At 38.3% G+C, this 27681-nt stretch overlaps 1 pseudogene across 1 annotated transcript in view; it reads right to left on the bottom strand.

Annotated features, from left to right (window-relative positions):
- Positions 1-27681, bottom strand: part of LOC149174944 (protein ROOT HAIR DEFECTIVE 3-like) — a 238494-nt pseudogene that overhangs the window by 35577 nt on the left and 175236 nt on the right. Inside the window, exons 15-16 of the transcript XR_016257955.1 lie at positions 5431-5509; positions 5118-5283 (exon numbers count right to left, since the gene is read on the bottom strand). The product of XR_016257955.1 is annotated as a protein ROOT HAIR DEFECTIVE 3-like (transcript). The remainder of the gene's footprint in view (positions 1-5117; positions 5284-5430; positions 5510-27681) is intronic.

Raw genomic sequence — 27681 nt, 5'->3', positions numbered from 1 at the left:
AAAACTTGAGTTGGATAAAAAAATTATATATTTACTCTTCAAACTTTTAAAAGTCAATTGAAAAGGAAGGAATTTTTGGTTTTGTATTTTATTAGATGATTTGCAATTTTGATTTATCAAGTATGTTCTATTTTATTGTTGCATTAAAGAATTTGCAGTTTTGATTAATAATACAGTGAAGTTGTAACTTCAATACAGTGATATTTATAAAACAAACTTTGAATGCAGGTTTCTGAATGAAGAAAGTCAAAGACTATTACAGTTTACCTAACTCACAGGACACGTCCTCCAAGGTCCCATGTTCCATATTTAACGGACCAGACACAAAAACGGCCCTAAAACGTGTCGAAAACGTTTTTTAACGTGTCCTATAAAACATAAAACGTATTCGATCGTTTTAGTCGTGTCCTAGTCATGGAAAACGAATATTCGGAGTCTAAAAGACGTTGCCCTAACGTTTTTTCTCCAGTGGAATACGTACCCCACGAAATCGATGGTTTAAAGCCCACGCAACTATTTTTTTGAGGTTCTTTTGCTATTTTCCTCTGCCGTCGCTCTCCGTCGGTGTATATTCGTCGTGTGGAGCCGAGTCATCTCTATGGACTCGTGGAGCTGTTTGGTCGCAACGTGTGTGAGGTTTGGCAACTTCGCAGGCTACAGTGTGTGTGAGGTTCACTAGTTCAGGTAAGTCGTGGCCCATAGACCATATGGATAATGCCATAGATGTAGTTAAACTTAAGCAGCAAGCCCATAAAAAATGTGTTTGATTGTGTGTGCACCGTGCAGCTTACGCTGTCGAATTCCAGGGCCAGTATACAAATATAAATAAGTCTGTCCACTGTCCAGTGTCATGAGTATTCCAAGTCCATTGATAATACAGTCTGCGATGTGCTATTCAATTCTTTTTTCTGGTGAGTAGTAGTTTCTTCTAGAGGAACAACAGTTCCCATGGGTACTGCCTTCCTTGTTATAAAATCTTATGGAGAGAACCCTGAAACATCGCTGCCTCCCTGAGAGGGTCAAACATCTGAAACCCTCAGGCCATAGAAGCTGCATTTATTATATCACTAGGTTGATGCTTTAGTAACTCCCTCCACAAAAGTCAGTGTTAACTTCAGAGCAGTAATAGTATGTATTAACTTCTGACATTGGAAAATGAATGTTCAGCCTCTGGATCAATTACCATTGTCTCTTGCTAAAGAAAACACAGAGTTTGATGTTGCATGCATCTCTATTCAAATATGACTATTAAGTCCCAAAGTCATATGGAATTGTGTTCTGTGTTCAATTGCATTGCAGGAGAGTATGCCCAGAATTATATTAAAAATTGCCACTTCCAGCAAAAAGGCCACAGACAAGACTTCTAGATTCTTTCCTCTAGAATCAGATTTTTCAGAGATTGGTTTATTTTCTCGCTTGGTTTATTTCCTCCATAAAGTCAGATATTTCACTATTTAGAAATGTACAGAAAACAAATAGTAAAATATGCTTGCTGAACAGATTTTCAATTATCAAATCTGAAACAATGAAATCTGAGGTTTAAAAAAACAGTTCTTTGATTTTTAGACAAGAAGTAAATATAATTTTAGACAACAAGAATCATTTTTAAAGTGGGTCAAATACTGTTTTTCAGATTTCACTAAAGATCATGTCTGGAATGTTATATAATTCACCCTCAACATATTTCCATATATGCCTAGAGCTGCATTCTGGCATTGCGAAAGTTAAATTTATTGGTAACTCTGTAAGTGACTGTGGTGGTAAAAAAGGATTGAAATAAGTCTCTAGTATCCAATCAAGCACCTGTATGACAAGAACTGTCTTCTGTGCCTCACTCCCTAACATGAGGGAGTATCCATCATGCTCAAAACTTTCTGAGCTCAAAACCCCTGCAAATTTGTTTGTTGTTTTGATGAATCGGCTTCTCAACTGATGTAAGGAGAAAAGATATATAAAAAAAAAAAAAAAACTGGAGAAAAGAAATCTGATATATTTATAAAATTATACATAAAACCCAGATTCCAAAATGATATTTATAGCTAATTGTTTAATTTTAATCGTCTTTTTTTGTAGGTGAAGGAATGTGGACTTTATAACAGCAAGAAGATTAATGGTTCAATCATCCAAGGCAGCAGGCAGAGGTCAAAGGAAAGACAAGGGTAGCGCTTTTCGTGGTCCCCCCCCCCCTCCAAGTTTTTCTGTTTCACCTTCTATTGGTCATAGTGCCCCAAGTGCTTCAAGTGAAGCTTTAGGTGCTTCTCAGCCAACATTAACATATGATGCTGTTGTAGCAAGACAACAAGCACAACAACGAAAATACCCTCTCTGGAAGTATGTAACCAAGAAGCAAGAGCCAAAGGCTGGTGCGGGAGGGAATGTGCTCAAGGGTGAATTTAAGAGCACTTACTTTCGAGTTAAGGGCCATTTGTTGGGCCTTCCTTGTGGAATTGGAGCATGCAAATAGATCAGTCCTAAAGAAATAATGGATTTGGAAAGGGAGGATGCAGCTGGCTTTGGGAATGTGGTGGCAGCAAGCAGGAAAATTAGTAAAAATGAAGATCCTCTTCCATTCTTGAGGAATGCTAATAGTAGTAGATTTGGGAGAGGGACTGAAATTCAGCCAACAAAAAAGAGGGCAGCCCAAACTTGTGGTGGTCCAATGGGCAAGACTTTTCAGCGTGAGAAGCGAGATGAGGTTGATCTTACAATGGCATTTTTTTTCTATCTCAACTTCATTTCTTTTAATGTTGCACGGTCTCCTTTGTTTATTGAGATGTGGCGAGCTCTAGTTGATATGGCTCCAATTGGGTATGTGCCTCCAAGTTCAGAGAAGCTTAGAACGACATTGTTGGTTAAGGCAAGGAAGGAGGTGGATAGAATTCTACAACCTATTAAATCATCATGGATCTCATCTGGTGTCAGTATTGTTTCTTATGGATGGACAGATATAGCACGCCATGCTCTCATCAATTTCATGGTATATTCTCAAAATGGACCAGTTTTCTTGAAAGCAGTTGATGCTCTTGGACAATACAAGGATGCACAATATATGGGTGAGCTATTTATTAAAGTTAATGAAGATGTAGGCATTGAAAGTTGTGTGCAAATCATCACAAAGAATGCACCTATTTGCAAAGTTGTTAGCTTGATTGTGGAAACTAAATATCCACAAATATTTTGGACACCATGCATTGTTCACTCTTTGAATTTGGCGCTCAAATCTATTGCTTCAGATGTGACATGGATTGGCAATCTTATTGAGGATGCACGCCATATCCGAAATTTTGTACAAAACCATAGTTACCATACCAATGCCCTCACAATATATAAAGAGTACACACATCTATCATTGTTGAAGATTGTAGATACTCGGTTTGCTTCCTCATTCATCATGCTTAAGAGGTTGAAGGAAGTGAAGGCCGCTCTTGGGGCCATGGTTATTTCAGATCTTTGGTCTTTTTGGAGAAAGATGGATCAAACTGCTTCAAAAAAGGTAAAGGACACAATGTTAGATGATGGTTGGTGGGAGAGGGTGGATCTTACCATAAAGATCATGAACCCTATCATTTCTTTCTTTCGGTTTGCAGACACGGACCAGCCCATCTTAGGAGAGGTTTACGAGGGTTGGGTTTCCATGATTGAGTCTGTGAAGACTATTGTTATGGAGAATGAGTGCCCTGGATATGAGACATCAGCAGAGGGCTTATGGTCCACCATAAAGGATATTCTTATCTCTAGGTGGGATAAGAATTGCACACCTTTGCATTGCTTAGCTCACTCTTTGAATCCCAAGTACTACAATCAAGAGTGGCTCTGTGGTGGGACCTCACATAGATACCCTCCTCACATGGATGGAGAGATTTCACAGGGGAGGACGATAGCATTCAGAAGTATATTTCAAGATAGAGCATATTTTCTTGAGGTGGAGGAAGACTTTGTAGAGTTCTCCACTGGCACCAGGAGATTTGGGGGGTATGATGTACTTGGAGATAGGGGGGTCAAAGGTGCCTACGCTTGGTGGGCAACTCATGGGTCAGCATGCCCTATTCTACAATAGTTAGCCTTGAGGGTCCTCTCTCAAATTACTCCATCTTCTTGTTGTGAGAGGAATTGGAGCACTTATGGGAATCTATATAGTTTGAAAAAGGGCAAGCTAGAGCAATCCAGGGCGGAGACAATGGTGTTTGTGCACACCAACTTCGTCTTATTTACAGGCAGAGACATGAGTGGTTGAAGGAAAAGACAATGATGTGGGATGTGTTTCCTGATGATATGGGCTTGGACGACAGTGTTGAGTTGGCATTAGCCAACATGGATCTTAATGACCCAGTGCTAGAGCCAATGACTTTTGATGATGAGCCAGAGTATCTTGAGGGGTCATCCTCCACACCAACAAATACAGCGGTAGATCTTGGATTGGGCATAGAGGAGGAGGATGGAGTACAGTCAGATCGCAGTGCCAGTGATGGTGACTATGACATAGAGGACATGGACTATTGAAAGAGTGATGAGTCATGGACTCGTGGCTCACTGGATAGTGGCTAGTGACTCGTACAATTAATGAGTCACGACAGTGACGAGCTATGATATTCCTACTTATTGTGTATCTACTCTTTTGTATTTTCCAGTGGCATTCTCTCAGGAGTCAGTATCTATGTAAACAGTAATACATTTTGATTTTGATGACTTAATGGAAAATTTGCATTTTACGGTTTTAATATCTAAGTTCTAAATTTATAGTTAGTAGTTTCTTATGTGCTTGTAAGTTGTACATGAACAATGAACATTGAACATTCAAGAATCAAGACCAAGCATATCACATTCTAATTTCTAAATTATGATTCTATTTATTTTTTTAAATGAACTATGAACTTTGAAGTAATTATATTTTAATTTGATTAGATAAGTTGCAGCCTGCAATTTAATATGGATCAAAAACTATATTTCGGTATATATATATATAACTTGTTAAAAAATCACTTGTCATTCTTCAAAGATTTCATGTGCTAATTATAAAGAGTCTAGAAGCATACATTCAGAAAGACCCAAAAGCTCCAATTGTACATCATCTTTTCCAAAATAAGGAAAGTACAAGATCCAAACTCTTATTAACACACCTGAACAGCCCTGATCAAATTCTGCCATGCAACTTTCTGTATAGTGCCTAACAGCAAATGCAAACCCTTCACCATTTTTAACAGCCTCTTCAAGTTCCTTCTTGAACCTATTCAGAGCTTCTGAGTGGAGATGCTTCACCATAGCTTGGTAAGCAGGATACACAAGCTGCAAGAAGTTTTGAAGTTTGTAAAGACAATCAAATCCTAGCCACATGCAAATATAAGAATGAACTTCTAAGAAAAATTGGCATAATCATCATTATATATGAAAAGGTAACAGACACCTACTTCTTTGTTTTACTTGGAAACTTACATTTAATGATTCATTGACCATCTGCTGGCGTTTTTTGGTCCTTACACTTTCCTCAAAATAAACCACTTCCATATCATAACTGCATTCGAAAACTGAACAAGTAAGGGATAGACAGTTCACTTTGTTACCGAAACTAGAGCATTTTAAAGTAAGAATAGACACTTCACTTTGTTCTAAACAAAGCCTATTCTACTGAAAATTTTATACACCAATATTCCAGAAAATAAAGAAACAACCCAACTCTTCAGGAAATTTGCAAAGTTTGTCAAAAAGACACAAGCAATGAAAAATGCAAACCCAGAGCTGGCCTCTGGGGCTACATGCATAACCATTATATAAACGAAGTATTAACCAAAAAAAAATCATTCCATGTTACAAGTTGTTAAAAAGGATGATAAACCAAGATTATTAAATGAATAACTTAAGCAATTGAATATAGTTTCCCTCTAAGTTGCAGGCCGGAAACGAAACAGAAACGAGAAAACTCGTACCGTGCGGCCTGGAAACACGTTTCCAGCCATACTGGCCCATTTCTCGAGGACGAAACGTGGCCAGTATGGCCAGAAACTCATTTCCAAGCCGTACGGTGGAGTTTCCTCTTCTAACTTGACTTTTTCTTGAATTTTTTTTATTTTTTCGCTTCTAATTCTTTTATTGGGCGACTAAAATATCTTCTGGATGCTTCTAGATACCTTTCAAGTTATAAAAAAGAAGATTTTTTTGAGTGGGGCAGCCTAATGTTCAAGTCTATGGCCCTAGCGTTGATATGCAGTTCATGGTAATGTTAAATTCTTAAAGTAAAAGTGGCATTCTCCTTTATTTTTAAGGAGAATGTCACTTTTACTTAAATTTTTAACATTACCATGAAATGACTCAGGATGTTTGAGAGTGGTTTCGCCCTCATTGGATTTCATATGGAGAAAATAGAATTTTAGATCTCACTCAAAATCCAACAGACTTATCCCTTTTTTTAGGATTTCAAGATTGGGGGGTTGCAATGTTTCCATTGGATTTTGTCATGTACTAGGGTATGGAACTTGTATTTAATCAAGATAACCAAGCCCTCTATGCAGGAGAGGCTCCCAATAATCAAGAGCACATAGGGTATGGATCTTGAATTTAATCAATAGCACTAAGGTCATTCGACTATGTAGGAGAAGACTCCCAATCAAGCACGAGACAAGAAATTAGAAATTTCTCGTGGCTGATTTTGGATATTGTTATTTTCATTATGTGATCATTCATGAGTAAATGCTAAGTTACCGGAAACGGCTCCCTACAGGGCAAAAACGCCGTTTTCCGGATCTGATACGTATCAGGCGTTGAAACGGCAAAAAAACGCGGGAAATACGTTTTTGGGGATGCAAATACGTTTCCGGATTTTCAAAGCCGTTTTCCAGGCGTTTTTACCTGAAAACCCTCCCGTTCAGCGAAAACTTGATACGTTTCAGAGTTTGCATAGATTTGAGGTCCTCATACACTTGCTTGAGTGCACGCCCCCATATGGAGGCAGGTGTTACCCTTCATATAGCATGAGATTCTTGGTTCGCCATGATCCACTGACCTGGCATGTCACTGTTAACCTGTTGTGGTTTTTGGATAAATCTGGACAACAATATGCTGTTTATTGAGCTAATTTATACACAGGTTTTTAAATCAGTTAGCAATAGCCCAGATTTCTGCAGTTTCCTCTTTGCACAATGCAAACTATACTCGAGCTTTAGCCTTTTTCGAAATATGCCAGACTGGTTGGTATATACCATATATCACATCAAACTATTAACATTGGGTGTGCTGTTTTGATTCTTATAACTAAAGTTGTTTAATTTGATTGAATTGATAATGATTGATTCTGTTTCCATGATAGGAAACAACTTGTTTTATCTAAAAATTAAAATAACACATAAGATTCGATATGCACTCTTGGTTTCTCGAACAGTAGGGATTCCTGTTGGGGGTGCTGATTTATCATTTGATGGATGCTGGGTAATATTTCACATAATAGTATAATACTTATGCCCAGTATTTGTCTTTGATGAAGGAGCCTTGGTTTCATGAATAAAATTTTAAATCAAACCCCAGATTTTGACTTAATTTAGAAATTAAGTCAAAATTTTAAATCAAACCCCAGATTTTGACTTAATAGATCATAGATGATAATTTAGAAATTAGATTCTGAATTTTGAAATATGAATGGTAATATGAATTTTTTATTTTTAATATATATATATATATATATATATATATTATGTGCCGTTTCCTGCCGTATCGTATCCAGATTTTTTGAAAATTTGTCGTATCCGTTTCAAACCCCGTACCCGTATCCGTTCCCGTATCCGTTTTCTGGTAACTTAGAGTAAATGTGATATAAATTTAGAGACTTATAGTTTATGCATTGACAATTGACAATTTAATCATAATGTAATAAATTAGAATGGATCATATATGCTTTATGATTGCACATATTTCTTAAATGTCCTAATATACATACATACATATATATATATATATATATATATATATATATATATATATATATATTGCATTTCCCCGTTTCCAAAATTTGTGGGGGTCACGTTTCGTACCCGTGCCTGTTTCGGAAACTCGTATCTGTTTCCCTGTTTCATGCAACTTAGGTTTCCCTTCAATTTCATTATGACTCTCCCTGAACAATATAATATCATTCGAAATTTTTGCATACTACGCTTACTACAAAATGCTCTATCATAGCTAGTATTGACAGCTGTGAATCTCATAAATACATATGAACATGCCTCGACTGATTGTGCTGAACAAATCATATTTTCAGATGAGTATCAATGGTCACTTAAATTTTTAATGCTCAACCTCAAATTAAAGCATTGCATCGTGTATCCCCAGCTAGTTCTATAACTTGAATAGAATAAAATTAAATAAAGAGTTGATTTGAGGAAGCATCGGATGTGCTCCAGCCACGAAAGTTGGTGGAGAGGTTGGGGTGCATAAGATCTCCAATACCCAGAAAGGATTTGGGCAGATTCTAAACAGATCAGGAGATATTAAAATAATTAATATTTTTAATGAAGTCCCTAAGTCTAAACTTAGGGAAAATAAAATATTAATGTGTATTAATATGAATCTGTGTTAAAGTGGTCCAAAAGACATGGATCAAACCAGATCTAATCTTAGCCGTTGATTAGGGACTTAATCTCGGCCGTTGAGATATCAACAAAAAAAGTATAAGAGGAGGCTTGAGGGGCACTTGGAGGATATCTAAGGGAGACTAGTCAGTTCAATGTTTGGAGCGAGGTTTGCTAAGAAATTGGGCCAGTGGTCTGGCGAGCAGTCAGGAGGCAGCAAGTACGAAACAAAGAGACAGGAGATCAACGCAAAGGCAGAAGAGGCAGACACAAAGCCAAAGGAAGCTACGCAAAGGTAGCAAAGACTGCGTAGAGCCAAAAGGGCTTGCGTCATCCACGCAGAGGTTGCACGAGTGACGCAGAAGGCCAGAGAGGTTGCGCAGAGCCTCAGTGGGATGACGCAAAGGTCAGTAGGGCTTACGCTGGATCAGAGGAACTGCTGGAAATTTGTTTATCTGTGGGTAAGCCAAATTGGCACCCTGTTGTACTAGAAAATTACTGAATAATTAAATCCTCCCTTGCTGCACTGGTTTTCCCACATTGGGTTTTTCCGGGGACATTAGTCCAAAATAACTGTCAATGTGTGCATATGTTTATTTCTATATTACAGTGTGATATCTGCAGTAGTATTTATTTTAATGTTTGTTGAAGTAATTTCATGAATAAATTGTGATGAAATAAGTAGGATAAATAAATCAGTTGCTGTGGTGATAGAATTTTCACATGGTATCAGAGCAAGTAATCAAAGACAGAAAGGGAAAATCAGTTATGGGTCGAGACCACGATGTAGAGGCATCCACCTCAGGGGACTCTTGCAGATTTTCAAAAGATTGCATAAGAGAGAGAGATTTCGATTTCTCTATGTTGGCTTCTAGGTTGGAAGAAGAAGTGGCGTGCATGACTAGTGCTGCATCATCAAAAGTATGGTAAATAGACAGTGGGGCCTCATGGCATATGACGGGAATCAGGGAGTGTTTCTTAGAATATCGAGAAGAGAAGATGAACTTTCAGATCACCATGGGGAACAAGGCAAAGTGTACTCCAGTAGGAAAGGGTACCATAGTTTTTCAGACAGAATCGGGAGAGCGGTTCCGTGCCACAAATGTATTGCATGTACCAGGATTGGGGATGAACTTACTTTCCGTGTCACAACTACAAGGCAAGGGCTATGACATCTACTTCATCAAGGAAAAGGCATATGTCAAACACCCAAGCTGGAAAAAGAAAGTGCAAATCATGATCAAAATTAATCGATTGTATAGAGTACAACTAGAATCTCCAATGGCACTAATAGGCAGTCATGGGGACAAAGACCTGAACGAACTATGGCACAGAAGGATGGGTCACTTGCACCATGGAGCTCTGAGAATTCTCAGGAGCACTGTAACAAGAGATCTGGATCTGAGTACGGAACGAGATGATGTATGCAGGGTATGCGCTCTAGGAAAGTATGCCAAGGTGGCATTTCCTAGGAGCAACCATAGGGCCAAGAGTGTACTAGGATTAATACACTTAGATATCTACGGACCTATGTCCATCAAAGCTCTTAGCGGTGCTGAGTATTTCCTTACCTTCATTGATGACCAATCGAGGAAAACTTGGATCTATTTTCTGAAAACCAAGTATGAGGTTTTCTGTCGATTCAAGGAGTTCAAGGCTCTAGTGGAGAATCTGACAGGTAAGAAAATAAAATTCTTGCGCTCAGATAATGGTAGAGAGTATGTCGATAAGGACTTCACCGATTATTGCGCTAAGGAGGGCATCAGAAGAAAGTGGACAGCTCCCTACAATCCGGAGCAAAATGGGGTAGCAGAAAGGAAAAATAGGACTATTGTAGAGGCAGCTAGGGCCATGTCGTATGATCAGGATATGCCAAAATTCCTGTGGGCGGAAGCATGCAACACAGTTGTCTACGTTCAGAACAGAACTCCTCATTGGGCATTGGGCAAGATTACTCCAGAAAAAGTATTCACGGGGAAGACACCTGAAGTCAGTCATTTCAGGATATTTGGGAGTTTGGCATATTGTCACATACCCAAAGAAAAGAGGAAGAAGCTGGATCAAACTACAGAAAAGGGGTATCTGGCAGGATATATCGAGAATGCTAAGGCATACAGGATCTATCTTCCAGGGAGCAAGAAGGTAGTAGTACGACAAGATGTAAAGTTCATGGAGGACAAAGCCTTCAGAAGATCTCGTGAAATGCCTTCCAAGAAGAAGTCGAAAGAGGATCCGTTGGTCATGCCTCTTCAACCAACGAAAGTGAAGAATCATTCCTCGGATCAGGAAAATTCTGAAGATGAGGAAGAGGAGCGAACAGAAGAACCTGTTGGTAGAGGAAGAACCAGCAAGGAACTTCGTCAGATTCTGCGTGATGCAGAGAACTTCACCAGAGAGCCAAGGAATAGTAAAATGGAAAGAAAACATCGAGACAGGTATCAGGTGTTAGTAGCTCAAGATGGAAAGCCTGCCAGTGTCAAGTAGGCAACTCAGCATCACGTCTGGCTAGATGCAATGGTGGAGGAGTATAACTCCATAATGGTAAACGATGTTTGGGAGGTGGTGTCAAGACCTCAAGACAGATCTGTGGTAGGTTCGAGATGGATCTACAAAATCAAATATGTTGCGAACGATAGTATTGAAAAATACAAGGCCGGGTTTGTGGCTAAGGGGTATGCTCAAAAGGAAGGGATTGACTATGAGGAAACCTTCGCCCCGGTAGTCAGGTATACATCTATCAGGACCGTGATATCTCTTGCAACCCAGATGGGATGGGAGATCCATTAGATGGATGTCAAGACGGCATTCCTAAACAGAGTAATAGAAGAAGTATACATTGAACAACCAAAGGGCTTTGAAACTCATGAGAAGAAGTCTCATGTATACAAACTGAAGAAAGCCTTGTATGGGCTAAAGCAGGCACCAAGAGCATGGTATGGTCGAATAGATGGCTACTTGCAGAAGATGGGGTTTGTCAAGAGTGACGCGGATCCGAACCTCTACTATTTGGTCGTAGAGAGCGAACCACTTATCTTAGTATTATATGTGGATGATCTCTTCCTGAAAGGATCATTCAGACTCATTGAAGACTGCAAGAAGAATCTAGCCATTGAGTTCGAGATGAAGGTTCTGGGACGAATGCACTATTTCCTACGGTTAGAAGTTTGGCAGCAGAAAGGAGAAATCTTCCTTGGGCAAGGAAGGTATGCTACAAAAAAGGTTCAGGATGGGAGACGGTAGACTTTTGGCTATGCCAATGATCACCAACTGGAAGAAGATTGATGCATCAGAAGATAACGTTGTCGATCCCACCGTATATCGACAACTCATAGGGTCCCTGATGTATCTAGTCAATACCAGGCCAGATATTTGCTACACTGTCAACACCCTCGGTCAATTCATGGTGGAACCAAAGAGGGCTCACTAGGCAGCAGCCAAGCATGTTTTCAGGTATTTGCAGGGAACAGTTGATTATGGGCTCTTGTACAACAAGGGGAAGGATATCAGGTTGAGTGGATTTACTGATGCAGATTGGGCAGGAAGTTCAGTGGATCGGAAAAGTACCTCTGGGTATTGTTTCAACATTGGATCAGGAATGACCTCCTAGTGCAGTAGGAAACAGAACCTCGTGGCTCTGAGCTCGTCTGAGGCAGAATATATGGCAGCTAGCACAGCTTTGTGTGAGGCCATATGGCTTAGAAAACTGTTGGTAAACCTATTCACAAGAAATATGGAGGCGACCAGGATCATGTGTGATAATCAGAGTTGCATCAAACTCTCTAAGAATCTAGTATTCCATGATAGGTCGAAGCATATTAATATCCGGTGTCACTTTGTCAGAGATTTTGTCCAACGAGGAGTTGTACAGTGGAGCTACACTCCTACAAGGGAACAAGTGGCAGATATCCTCACCAAGGCCCTTAGAATGTCAAAGCTTGACTACTTCAGTGAAAAGATGGGGATGGTAAAAAACCCCTTTCAAAAGTAGTGTGTTAGCAGCACGAATGAAGAGGGAGTTGCAGTGCAAATGCAGTGTTGGGAGAAAGGACCAATAGCAGGACAGATGCAAAGGAAGTTGCGGTGCAGATGAGTGTTGGGAAAAAGGACCAACAGCAACGCAGATGCAGAGGGAGTTGTCGTACAGATGCAACAATTGCAATAGCAGAGACATGGGCCACAATACAGGAGGCAGTTGTGACGAGGATGTTGGGCAGGAAGGCCTAGCATCAGCACCGATGTCGGATGATCAAAGTAATACTCAGTGAGGAGTATTGCTAGAACACAGTCCTCGCTAAGAGGGAGTGTTGATTTGGGGTAGCATCGGATGTGCTCTAGCCACGAAAGTTGGTGGAGAGGTTGGGGTACATAAGATCTCCAATACCCAGAAAGGATTTGGGCAGATTCTAAACAGATCATGAGATATTAAAATAATTAATATTTTTAATGGAGTGGCTTAGTCTAAACTTAAAGAAAATAAAATATTAATGTGTATTATTAATATAAATATGTGTTAAAGTGGTCCAAAAGACATGGATGAAGCCAGATCTAATCTTAGCCGTTGATTAGGGACTTAATCTCGGCCGTTGAGATATCAACAGGAAAAGTATAAGAGGAGGCTTGAGGGGCACTTGGAGGATATTTGAGGAAGACCAGTCAATTCAATGTCTGGAGCGGGGTTTGCTGAGAAATTGAGCCAGTGGTTTGGAGAGCAATTAGGAGGCAGCAAGTACGGAACAGAAAGACAAGAGATCAGTGCAGAGGCAGACGCAGAGCTAGAGGAAGCCACACAGCGGCAGTAGAGACTGCGCAAAGCCAAGAGGGCCTGCGTCATCCACGCAAAGGCTGCAGGAGTGACACAGAAGGCCAGAGAGGTTGCGCAAAGCCTCAGTAGGAAGACGTAGAGGTCAGTATTGCCTACGTTGGATCAGAAGAACTGCTGGAAATTTGTCTATCTGTGGATAAGCCAAATTGGCACCCTGTTGTACTAGAAAATTTATGAATAATAAAATCCTCCCTTGTTGCACCGGTTTTCCCACATTGGGTTTTTCCGGGGACATTAGTCCAAAATACCTATGTCAATGTGTGCATATGTTTGTTTCTGTATTACAGTGTGATATCTGCAGCAGTATTTATTTTAATGTTTGTTGAAGTAATTTCATGAATAACTTGTGACGAAATAAGTAGGATAAATAAATCAATTGTTGCAGTGATAGAATTTTCACAAAGAGGTACTCAAACTGTTAAACTATAGCATAGCAACAGAGCCACAGTAATTGCGACATTGGGCAATTTCAATGATACATGCCAAGAAAATATTAGGCATGTGCCTCATGAAAGAGGCATGTTCAAATTGAAGATGTGTAATGTCTTCAACCACTTAGGAAGCATATGAAGGAGTCCACTAGCCTAACATGGTTCTTGTAGGTTAAGGTGGGGAAAATTTAATAATGAGGCTTGATTCGCCTTGGAAAACATTATAAAAGTCTAAGAGGTGAAAAGGGGCACACTTCCTAGGCAAGTGAAAAATCACTTTAATTTTATAAAGTGAAAAAATTATAAAGTGACTTTAAAAAAGTTAAAAGGGAAAAATGGCAGCAAAAGTGGCCACAAGTTTATAGACGAGAAAAGTGAAGAGACTCTCATCATTCTTTCACTTGTGTTTTGAGAAAATGAGCTCTTGGAGAGTTTTTGGTGTTCAAGTTTCTAAGTCTACTTAGTTAGAAACCCTCAGCCCCTCTATGCCCAGCGTTGGCCTTGCGTCACCGTAGATGGGTCTGCGTCAGCCTTAGGAGGCCCTGTGTCAGCCCTCTGGCCCTCTGCGTCAAAAACACTAGCCTCTCTGAGGCTCTGCACAGCTCCCGGCTACCTCTACGTGGCCCTGTCTAGCTCTGGGTCACACTCCCCGGCTACTGCGCTGCGCTCCCGGAACTATCTCTACCTCTCTATCTCTCTGTACTCAATGCCCCTCAGCTACAACTACCAATCACTAATTCTATCTCTCTTAGCAAACCACGCTCTAGAGAATAGAATGATTGATCACTATGGTGTTCTCTCCAAGTGACCCTCAAGCCTCCTCTTATACTTTTCCTGTTGACATATCAACGACTGAGATTAAGTCTCTAATCAACGGCTAAGATTAGATCTGGCTTGATCCATGTCTTTTAGACCATTCTAACATAGTTTTATATTAATCCACATTAATATTTTAATTTCCATGAGTTTAGACTTAGGGACTTCATTAAAAATATTAATTATTTTAATATCTCCTGAACTGTTTAGAATCTGCCCAAACCTTTTCTGGGTATTGGAGATCTCATGTGCCCCAACCTCTCCATCAAATTTCGTGGCTAGAGCACATCTAATGCTACCACAAATCAACATTTGGAGAGAACCTTAAGGTTTGAGAAATCGTTTTGGGAAATTCCACCCAAAAAAGGTTTTATTAAAATAATTAATTATTTTCAATGGATGCCTAAGCCTAAACTTAGGAAATTAAAATAATTAAAGAGTATTAATTAAACTGGGGGTGTAACTTCTAGAAGAAGACAAGGATCAAGCCAAAATGATATGAGCCATTGATTAGAATCTAATCTAGGTTGTTGGTTACTCAACGAGGAGATTATAAGAAGAGGCTTGATGGACATTTGGATGACACATCGAGTGAGAGATCAAAAGATTGATTTCTGAAGGGAGCAGCGCAGCAGTTGCCGGAGAAGTGATCAAGGTGATGAGGGGCAAAGATAATTTTCCGAAGGAAGTTTTCCCGAGCCGGAGAGTGCAAGGCAGAGAGGGTAGAGAGGCTGACGCAGAGCTATGCTATGGCAGCGCAGAGCTTCAGAGGGAGTCTAAAATTTTGCAGAGGAACAGTCGAGATCAAGTGTCGAAGCCGGAGTGTGAGACCGGGAGGAAAAAGGGCCAAAGTTTCCAGCCAGCAGAGGATCAAGGGAGGTGCAACGCAGTCCTAGCAGCATTGATGCAGTGACTGCATGGGTGTGACACAGTATTGCGCAGAAGCAATGCAGAGGCTAAGCTCCAGCGCAAATTAGTGTAGGGTTTTCCAATGACAAGGTGAGATCATCTCACCATCTTTTGTCATGTTAGATCTCTGTATAGGATTGCCAGTTTGGGCATCCGAAGAATTGTGCTCATAAATTACTGCTTAATAATACAAACCCTCGGTTGTTGCACCGATTTTCCCACATTGGGTTTTTTGGGGGACATTGGTCCAGAAACAACGGTGTCACTTGTGTGTGTAATTTCTTTCTTGCTCAGATTCTTGTTTACGCATATTATTTAAAGTTGTGAAGGCCGCAGTTGTATTTACTTCAATATTTATAGTAGAACACAATAAATAACTTGCATGGATTAACAAGTAGGAGAAGTAATATTAGTTTGCTGCAGTAGTGATTCGGCGATTCTAGAATTTTCACATGGTATCAGAGCGCAAGTGAAGAAAGAGAGTAGACCGGAAGAGCTGAGTGTTGAAGAGGAGGGAGATCGAAGTGTTGTGTATGCAGCAGATCGAATCCCCAGAGGGTCAAACTTCAACAAGGGAAATCTGAAAAGCAACCAAGTGATCCACCAATCCGCAAATAGATGCTCGAGATTGTTCCTAACCGATTACATCTGATGCCATGGGCATCGTTTTGTATAGTATTTTTAACCCTACTCCCTTTTACTTCATGTCAATAGATAGTATATTTCGTGCATTTATATTATACTTTTTGTTTCAGTTTGTTAGAATAGATTTTTTATTCTAGTGATACTTTCTATATATGCATGATGATTTCGATGTTGAATGGATATCTATTTGATGGTAATTGTTTCCTTGGATGCAGGATTCTAGGATTCTCACGTTACTTCTGGGAACCAACGTATCCCCATATGGAGCTAGATTTTGCACTCAAATTGTCAAAGTTACAAGGAAGCGGAAGTACCAACTTTTTCAACAAGGATTGGATCACATATTAGCAGTACGTGTGTCATGGTCATCCCATTTTGCAAGTTATATATTGTAAATGATCTTAGTAATACCTTGAGTCTATGTAACAACATAGGTAAGCCTATAATTTGATGACAAATTCCATCCTAGGAAGTTTTTTAACTTTGTTGACTACCTGTGTTTTTAGACACGGATAATCAAAAGAGTTTTTTCCCACCAGCACAAACCCCAAAGCTAGGGTGAAATTTATTGTCGAATTATTTAGTGAGTCCTAGTGTTTTTAATCAAGTCTGATGTAAAAGTGGTTTGGGAATAATTTAAGCTAGTTGGCTTAATTATTTTATTACAAATTTCTTAGTTTACTAGATCATATTGTGTCGCAGATGGGTTGTGTCTTGAGGGTCTAAGCCAACTGTGTATTTTCTCTTTGAGTCTTGTAAATGAAAAATCTTATGTATTAGAGCGTTGAAAAATAATTAAATCCCCTCATGTGTAAATTAATTAATTTTTCTGACAAAATAAAATTAAATACTAAGTCAGAAAATTAATTAATTAGATTCAAATTGAATTGTCTTAGGAAAATAAATTCTCCAAATGGAAAAAATCATGGGTCTTAAAGGAGTCAATTTTTGAAGGTCCTCCACCAAGGGAATATTGTATTTTTCAAGAAAATTTGAACCCTTGGACCTTGGTGGTTAAGTCAAAGTCAATTTTTTTAGGGAATTAGCTCAAAGTAATTAATTTTGACCTAATTAAAATGGAATTAAATGATAAATTCGAAAATTCCTCAAAAATAAAAAATCAAGGGCCAAAATTAAAAGATCTTGAAGTGTTTATCAATGACCGAGATTATTTTAACAAAGATCAAAGAAACTAACAATTATTTTTCCATTTGGAGGATTTATCCATAAATTAGAGAGTCAATTACGTCTCTAGTCATCTTGATCTCTAGCTAAAATAGTCACTGAAGAATTTTGTAAACTATTGTCCCGTTGGGAACTATTTTTTCTACTATAATAAAAGAATTTGGGGTGCAACTCGAGGTGTTCTCATTTGTTGATCTGTGTTATGTATTTGACTACGGCCTTCCTATGTCGTGCTTTATATTATTATTGTGAGATAATACATAATGTTTGCAGGTACTCAATCCTTGGTCTCCAAGTTCACAGACTGTGGGCAAGGGTTACTTTGATTGGATCCTTAGTTTTTATATGGTGGATTGAATGTTTGCTAGGCCTATAGTGAGCATAAATTTTCCAAGCATTTTAGCCATTCTTTCAAGGAAAAAATATCATAAAAAAATATTTTCTCAGAATCTATTTTAAAACCCATGTATATTTTGTAAAATAATTTTATAACTTTAATTGTAAATTATTTTTCTAACTTGGGTTGGGGTTTTCAGATTTATTTTGTATATATTTGGGGTTTGTGTGTTGTATTTCTATTTTTTGCAGGTTGGATCAAAGGATCAAGTAAAGGAAGAGCTAGATCTAAGCCCTTGAGGGTAATAACTAGCCTCGTGATAATTTTGTAGGGACTCTCACTAAAGATTTGATGGCAAAATTCAGATTCAAAAGAAGAAGAAAAAAATTAAGACAAGAGTTTTCCGTCTCTGGCCTTCTCTGGACAAGATCCACCTCCTCCAAGCCCAACGTCTCCCTTCCTTAGCCTGCATTAGCCTTCCTTAGCCTCTATGTCATCTTTTCTGCCCTTTTAGGGCAAGCCGTAGACTTGGGAGGCCAGGGTCTCCTCTCCTAGGTCCAGTGTTGGGGCCTTAAGGCCTCAAAAGGCTTAATCGTGGACCCTAGGCCACACGAATGCCCTTCTGTTGCCCAAACGACTGTCCTTTAGGCAGGCTGTCCTCCTTTTGGCCCTAGTTTTCCTTCCAAAACCCCAGCGTCAAGCTTTTTTGGGCTTTCTTCCTCTAGCGTTGCACCTTTTCTACCTCCTCTTGCCTTTTCTGCCCCCAATCTATCATCTCAGACCTCCTTATCCCCAAGCATAGGTCTTCTTGGCCTAGCTTTGGCCTTCCTTAGCCATTTTTTGCCCTAACTTCAGCTAAAATCCTAATCTGAATTTTAAAAGCTAAACACTTGGTGGTTTTGCAGGTTTAAGGTCTCAATATTCATATTTTTCAAGTGGCAACTTGATCCCAAAGTTTCAACGAATTTCAACAATGGGATCTTCAAGGCCTTGGGCCTAGGGTTTGACCTTTAAACCTTTGTTTTGATTCGGTTTTATTACAGCAAATCATTAACAATTCAATCCTATAGTCACAATAAATGGTCAAAATTGGTCAAAGTTGATAAATCTTGTTTTTCATGAGTTTTGGTCAGTTGGGCATCTCAAATTTGGCCTAGATCTAAACTTTTTCCTTGCAGGAATTTTCTAAGTAAATTGTTGAATGAAGTCTGCAAAATTTTCTGAATCAAACACTTAAAGAGCACCAAAAATTTGAACTTTTCAATTTTCGGCAAAATTTTACTATTTTTGGGTATATTGGGGATTGTCTTAAGCATTGTTGAGTTGCTGATTTGCCATTGTTGCACTACTGTAACAAACATATCAGTTCTAAAATTTCTGAATCACATCCTCTAAATAACTCCGAAAATTGATTTTTTCAAGTTTGGGGAAATTTAACTATTTTTGGACATCTTGGGCATTGTCTTTGGCCTCATTAGCTTCTGATCAGCAATTTATTGACTGTTGTTATAAATACTTCAGATCTGAAAAAATTGCTGAAAACATACCTTAAAGGCCCTAATACATCGGCAATTGGGCACCACATTTTGAAACATTAAGTAAGCATAGACATTATTGAAGTGGCATTTATTTATTGTTGTCATATTAGTCACTTAGGGATCATTGGAAAAGAAAGTGTCTAAGTGTCTTCATATCTTGTTATTTGTTCCTAGCATTTATATGGTTAAGTGACTAACATTGTTTGTTTCTTGAGAATTTAAGTTTCACGTCTCTTTGGCATCTTGATTGATAAGTGAATAAGTTGATTTGATTGATTAAACATCTTGTGGAATATTGTTGAAGTTTACACTGGTATCTTGTTTAAGATTGTAATTTAATGTCATCAAGTACTCATGCTATGAGCGAAATTCACAATAAGTACTTAAGTACCTTATACAATCTTAACTCGAGATAGTTTTCACTCATCATCTTGCATTAAGCATACTAAGCCTAGATTGCATTAATAATCTACCTCCTAGCATAAGCTAGGTTGATAGAAATATACGACAACCCTTCTCATCTAGCTTGAGGGGCATCAACAACTCTTCAGTGGCTACCACGGTGACCTTGCAGTTGTCAAAGCCACAGTCTTTGCAGCGCCAAACGCATTAGGTGATAGGAGCACAACAGAAGGTATTGTTAATTAGGCCCTAGCCTGCTCCCTGTTGGCCTCCTTCCCACAACCTACTTTGGAGCCCAGCTTCAAAACAGTTAAGGGAAGGTCACATTTAAATTAGGCATATAACTAAAAATAACCAAGATCACTGCATCACACATAGGTCATATGGTTTTCATATCATTCAAGTTAGTCAATCATCTCAAGTAGAGGGTGTCCATCTAGTCATTTGGTTCCAATTTACTATAAGCAAGAATTTGTGACTCCATCAAGGCACTGATCTCATACTCTAACATTTAATCAAATTAATAACCTTGCTTAAATTCAACCAATTAGCTAAGCCACTCATCTGTGTCTCCCAAACAAGTTGGTTTCCAACTTTCTTTCCTTCATCTGATTCTATAGGGACTACCCCCCATAGCCTGATGTTGGGAGATAGCTAGAACGGAGTGGGCAGGGATCAAAGTGACAACCCCCGCCCTAACCGTTGTCATGGTGCCTATACAATCTGGGCGACAACACACCCCATAACATGATATCATCGTTAGCAATTATGTAGACAGAACAATAACATCAACAATGCAGTGGAACAATAAAGAACAAGAGAGGAATACAAAAATAAAAATAAAAAAAGCATGCACAAATAAAGACACCATGATTTAGGTAAAAGAGACCAAGGCAAAACCCCACAAGGGGGAAAATCCAACCAGATTCTTCTTCTATTAAATATTCATCAATTGTTCAACTTAGATACAAAGTACAATAAGAATGAGACATATTGATCAATCATATTAGGCCTCCTAAGACCAAACCAAGTCAGTTCACAACTTTGTTTGTGAGCTAAACTATCTTATCTCTAGAGAGTTGCTACCATATCAGTGTCACAGTTATATCAACAAGGTTACTGCCATCACTGCCATGTCATTTATCAAGATTACTGCTAAGTCGCACATTAGGGTTATTGTTATACTAGGTCACTGCTATCCGAGGTAACTACCATGTCACAACAATAAAGGACACTGCCATATCACTGTTTTCATTGTCATACAAAAGGTCACTTTGGCATATCACAAATGTACTTCCATATACATATATCATCGTCTCACTGTTATATATATATATATATATATATATCAAGGTTACTACCAAGTCATACATTAGGGTTACCGTTATACTAGGTCAATGTTATCTGAGTTAGCTGCCATGTCACAACAATAAAGGACACTGCCATATCACTGTTATCATTGTCATACAAAAGGTCACTTTGAGATATCACGGATGTATTTCCTTGTACATATATCATCATCTCACTGTTATATATATATGTGTGTGTGTGTGTGTGTGTGTGTGTGTCACTGTCTCTTAATCATATATACCTTTGCCTCAATCCAATCACATAGATTATAAGAGAGCGATGCAACTATAGAATAATACACACCACAGATTATAAGAGAGCGATGCAACTGTAGAATAATATGCACCACAAATTATAAGAGAGCAATGCCACTAAGTATAGAAGAGCAATGCTACACAAAGTATAGAGAAGTGTGATATCCATGCCACGGAGAATACAATGTAAGCCTATAGAATGCAAGCCATAGAGGTCATCTACAGGAATCGAGCCACAGAGAACAACTCATAGAGAAATAACGAACCATAAAATTTAAGACACAGGAATTATGTCATAGAGAACAAGCCATAGATATGAGGCACCAAGCTGAATATGTGAATCACTGTAATGCGATCCCCAGAGTTAACAAAACGAACCATTGAGCCATACTGTAAATAGATAGAGCCACTGTAAATAATGCGGACCATTATAAATAGATTGAACCACTGTAAATTAATTTGAACTAACAGAGATGTGATGTCAATCAGAGATGTATGGTATAGAAATGTGATGCCACAGAGATGTAATGTATAGAAATGCGTTGTCACAGAGATGTGATGCCAATCAAAGATGTGATGTATACAAATGCTATGTCACAGAGATGCGATGTATAGAAATGCTATGTCACAGAGATGCAATGCCAATCAAAGATGCAATGCATAGAAATGTAATCACAGAGATGTGATGCCAATCAGAGATGCGATGTGATGTCAAATACATACGAAAATATGATCCTCGAAGTCATACGAAAAATACAGAGAATTACGAGCCCTTTTTAAAAATGACAGATTCAAATTCCATTTTAGAGAGAAGTATTGAACTTCTTTTATGCCTTTCATAGGATCAAACAGGAGTCAAGCTGACTTGACAATTTGTGAGGATGATTAAAATTTTGGACGGAAACACTTGAACTCAAAAATGCTCACACTTATTTAATATATTTTTTCCACGTCCCATAATATGAATTGCTTGCCCAATTGATTTGCACCACATTAATAATAATTACAATATTTTTTATCAATTTGAATTCCCCTTTCACCAATATAAATTCTCTTTGGGGCAGTAGGGTTTCCCTTTCTCTCTCAGTTAGGGAGGAATTTCCATCTGCCTCATAAATTTGTTATGAAAAATATTCATAACTATATATATATATTAAATTAAATAATAAAATAATAATAAATAAATATTAATTAATAAATTAATTAAATTAAATTAAGTTGCCCAATTAATTATGAAAGGGCACTTATGTCAAAAGACGTGTCTTTAACCTTGTGGCCAGTCAACTCCTATAAAGGAGAACCGCCCAAGGGCGTGTAATCATCATCTAAATTTGGAATAATAATATATAACTTACATACATAAATGAGTCTGCAATTGACACATTACAGTGAACAAAGCTTTCTTGTTTTAGTGGTATCAGAGTAGTGGATTTTCACGCCTATGGCTTCCACCTATGTCCTTCCCACGCTGTCCTCCTGCTTGCTCCGTTGTATTCCATCCACCTCCAAACAACTCCCTGTGCCGTCAATTCCGTCTGACTCCCCATCCTCCGCCAAATCCAATACACTTACATCGGTCTAAAGCTCCTCACTCGTCATGTCTCCTATTCGACGTAACCATGGTATTCTCCACACTGCGTGTCGATCAACCAAAATCAAATAAGATCAACCAAGCCCAACGTATCTACTTGTGATAGCCTTCTTTAATCATGAGACTTATTCACATGTACCTCAAAGCCCTGAGGTAGCTTCATGTACACTCCTTCATTGAGAAAAACAATCTTTGCATCCACCTGGTGCAATTTGAAAACAATGATAATAATTTAACAGAAATGCACCTTACAAATGGAGTAAATATTTTTCGTGATTCTCTCCCTTACTGGGAGAACCTTCTATTCAATTCTCACTTTGTATTTGTCTATGCTACCATCTATTGAACGCATACTTCAAACGTGTTTATCTATTAGCTCCCTTTGAGCTCAGATTTCATCTAGTATAATTTCTCTCAACTCAACTCATGATTCAGGAAAAGTCCTCTTATCACACGATTTGCTTAGTTCTTCCATTTATTGTCAAAGCCTTCGCAGTATTCACTATGTACCTACAATCCTCACTAGGAGGTCATGGAAGAATGATTACAACTAAGCATGGAAGCAAAGACGAGACTAATAGTAAAATAATAATAATATTAACAATCAAACAAGAGAGATATAAAATATTTATCTTTCGAGGATTTTATGAAAATGTCAACTCTCTCTTTAGCCTTTCTTGTATCCATCTGCAAATCAACCTTGTGCTCATCATCCATGTGAAGTGATTCCTTCCTTGCATGTGTTATGGTTTCTTCTTTCAGCAGAAATGTTGATCTCAGTTCAATCCTAGGGTTTCATCCATAAATCCTAGACCTTTCTTGTCCAAGCTTATTTTGCCTGCTAGGGTTTACAGGCCCTAGATACTCAAATGTCCAAAACCCCACTTTATACACAGATCATTGAATTCAGCCCATAACATACATTCCAAAGATTTTAGGATGTATCAATCTTCCAACTTAGTTCTTGAACATCTCACATTGTAGAATGCTATGCATGGAAACCTTTTCAACCTAGGAGCCAAATAATATGTCTTCAAGAAAAACTTCAATCTTAACAGTTGTTGTTTTAATGTTTTTTAGGGAGGCTCCTTTCTTGACTTTTGGCTTCACTGGTCTTAATACTTCAATCCTTTGGACAGGGAGGATTTCCAACTTCCTTTTGACTACTCCTTCCAAAGTGACTTCAGCTTCAACATTGTCACAGAGATTTCAATGTGATATGATTTAAAGATAGAAGTACAACCTTCTTGAGATCATGATTGAGTCTTCTTGACCTTCCTAAAGTTCTTTTGCCATAGACTCATGATTACATTAATATTTTTCACCCCAAGTTCAAGCTCAGGCATGTGTCCTAATTATGCCACAAGAAGGAAATCAAAATAAATCAACTTATTCATTTCGGATTCTCTGAGGTCTTATATGAGACCTTTCGACCTTCCATCATTAGCTTTGATCTTCCCATAACCTCGACCTTTTGAAGTAATTGAAGGTATTGCCTAGAAAACATACAGAGGCTCTCGGGCCTCTATAATTTTCTAAGGTACCCTTGACCTGAGGATTTGAGCTTCGGCCTTGTGCAATTTCAAGCTAACTTTACTAAGACTTTGATCTTCTCCCAAGAATATTCCTACCTTTTGTTGACATAGAAGCAAAAATACAAACGACTACATACCAAACATATTGTAGGTTGGCCTTTTTATTGAATCTGAGACCATTTGTGAAGTTATTTAGCCTTTATCATTAGCTCTAAGGTTTTCGACCCTTTAATGTGGTCTAGACCTTTAAAAATAACCTTGACCTTTTTCCAAAATTACAAATTACGGCTTATGCCTTCTCTATAGATGAAAAAATTAAAATGCTTTCACCTTAAGAGTTGGATTAAGGTCCTTCCTTGTTGAAAAAGTGTAACTAGGTTCAATCTTCATAATGACATGTAATTGTGACTTTTGTAAATGATGTAATGAAGGAAATAAAATTATTGTTGTAAGCCTTGCTTCGTGGGTTTCATGAGCAAGTGATTTTATTTTAGATGGCTCCCATTGAGAACCTTAGGATTTTTCATTGTGGTCAAGGGTTTTTTGTCATGTATGAAGAGCTCTTCCTGAGCATGTGTAAAATGTATATGAGTCAATTAAGTGTCTAGAAAGCCCTCCAAAGACAAGCACAGTCCTCTTCTCTTGATGTCGGCCTGCAAAATGAAGTAATAACTCATGTCAGCTCACCCAAAGTGACACACCCATTCATATGCTAAGGTCGTCACATTATATGGACGAATGACTATATATAAAAGGCTAGGGTCATTGCAAAAAGCACAGTTCATATTTTCGCATCCCTATGAAATTTCAGATAGGTATTACAGAGATCAATTCGTATCTCTAGAACAAAGATGAACTCGAATGGAAGGAGTAGCAAGGAAGTTAATAAAAGGAGCAGCGAAGAAGTTTAATGAACAGTGGCAGTAAGGAAATTCGGATCACCACTGTTTCAGGTATCCTACTCAGTGAAGAAGGCTACAGTTTTGTGGTAAAGGGAATTCGGATCCCTCTTGAGTACAGTTCGGATGCCACGATTCAATATAGAAGATGAAACTCGAATAGAGAAGGAAGATACAGCAAGGATATCTTCTAGGCTAACCACAGTAAGGATGTTCAGATCAGAGATACAGAGACAAGTTCAAGGGTCTCTCTATCTTGGATCAGAGATACAATCTTGAAGACATAACAATTTGGTACAACCACAGTTCATTAATGATGACAGTAAGAAGGTCTCACGAGAATAGATGAGATCTTAGTGATGTCAATTTCTCAATGCTCAGAAGATCAAAGAGAAAGACGAGTCAAGAGAAGAGAAGGCAGTCAAGAGGACTTGTGGCTTGGTCTTGGAGTGGCTACTAGGTCAAGGGTCTTGGTCTTGGTATTCGTCAATTGGAATCTCTATAAGAAGAATTTGTGTGGGTTTTCCTCTCAAAGAGTGAGAGGTTTTGGCCCTAGCTCATAGCCTACATTCTATGTCTCTTGTGTATTTATGTTTATGCATTGGTAGTTGTTTGATGAAGAAGAACACTAATAACTTAATCAAAGAGAAGATCCTAATATAATGAAGTAAAAGATACTCACAAGCAGTTACTAATCAAGAGAAATCACCTAAGTCTACTGCCCTAGATTTCTCAACATTCCTTCTGTGAACTTTGGCTTCATCAACAGAGGTATTATTTCCACCATAGATGAAACTTGGTCCATCTGAGATCTCTTTGTTACATGCTTATTCTTCTCCTATATAATACGTATAGTTTTTTGCTTTTCATTATATGGATAGACCTTGGTTAAGGGTACTAATTACACAGTGCTTTGGCGACAAAAACTCAACCTAAACAATAGTGATGATTTCATTATTGACTCGATAGAATGGAGTGCAAATTTCCTTCAAACAAGAGGGCAAATCTTGGTCCTTTTGTGATGTAATCCTTGGACTGGGGCATCCAAAGTTAGTTGACAAATTAAGCCCTAGATGATGACTTGAAACAAATATGACTTCTTTCTACAAGACTGCTCTTTCACCATAGCCCTAATACCATGTTGATTTTTTATGGCATCATCTAAACAGATAATTACTTCTTATGATTTACATTAGTTTAATCCTTTTCTTGTGATCTCTTCCATCATAAATAAATTACACAGAGGAGCTCAACAGTAAAAACAAAAATTCCATAAGGATCATAAAGAGACCACCACACAATAACACAAGTATTTGCCTTGGGAAAACACACATGGGGGAAAAACCCAGCAAACCTTTCCTTAGAGAATCAATTCAGCAAGAGAGACATCAAACTCAAGATAATAGCAAACTGACTAGCGAGACTATCCATCAAGAGTGGAAGTCAAAGCCCTCCTCAATCAGCTCCAAGTCAATAGATGTCTGAAATTCGAACTATCTTCTACACTAAAGTACGAACTTGACCACAGAAAGATACACAAAAATCTCGGCCCGTTTTCCCAAAACTACAGAAGGTCAAGATCCACACGTGCGAGGTCTCTTTTTCTCCTCTCTGACTTCGAACTCCTTGATTCGACCTTATTTTCTTTGCTTAGAGGAGCAGAAATATATTTATGTGTGAGATCCAAATTGCCTCTTTGGGGAGACTGAATGCATATATATAGTCTTCTGGAGGGGGTTGAATAGGTGCCACTTAGAGGCCATGCTGACTTGATCACTGGAGGGACGACTTGGACTTCTTATGGAGCCAAAAGTAAAATTTCAAAATTCAAATTTTCTTTTTGATAAGGTCATGAAGAGGACGCCTTACATTTTCTTTTGACAAATACATAAATAATATAATTTTTCTTTTGAGCATGAAGAACATGCTTTACATAAATATTTAGCATCAATGATAAAACTATATCAATATGAACACTGACCATAGCTACAAAATTCAACAGTTATTTCTTGTGAAGAAACCCCTCATGTACAAACATCTAAATCGAAAATTGATGTTTTGGAGCTTGACAATGAAGAGCTTGATCTCAAAACTCCTATCACATAGAAGTTGAACAAGAAAAGAGGACAAATAAAAGGAGCGAGAAAATGTAGAGTTGGAGATAGGGGGGCAAAGTGGAAGTAAGTCAAGTAGTTCTCGAAAAGGGACAAAATGTGAAAATTTTATCACTGCAGCTACTGATTTACTTTACCTACTTATTCACAATAAGCTATTTATGAAATTATTTCAATAAACATTAAAATAAATATTGTTGCAGACATCACACCGTAATGCAGAAACAAACATAGTCACAACAATCAACACATTGACACAGTGATTTTGGACAACAGTCCCCAAAAAAACCCAATGTGGGATAAC

The sequence above is a fragment of the Pinus tabuliformis genome, chromosome 4_1 (genome assembly GCF_031772625.1).
Source record: "Pinus tabuliformis cultivar Carrire ecotype Pingquan chromosome 4_1, CPIR1, whole genome shotgun sequence".
Lineage (NCBI taxonomy): Eukaryota > Viridiplantae > Streptophyta > Pinopsida > Pinales > Pinaceae > Pinus > Pinus tabuliformis.
Note: the sequence above shows the minus strand (reverse complement) of the source record. Positions and strands in the feature narration are given on the sequence as shown.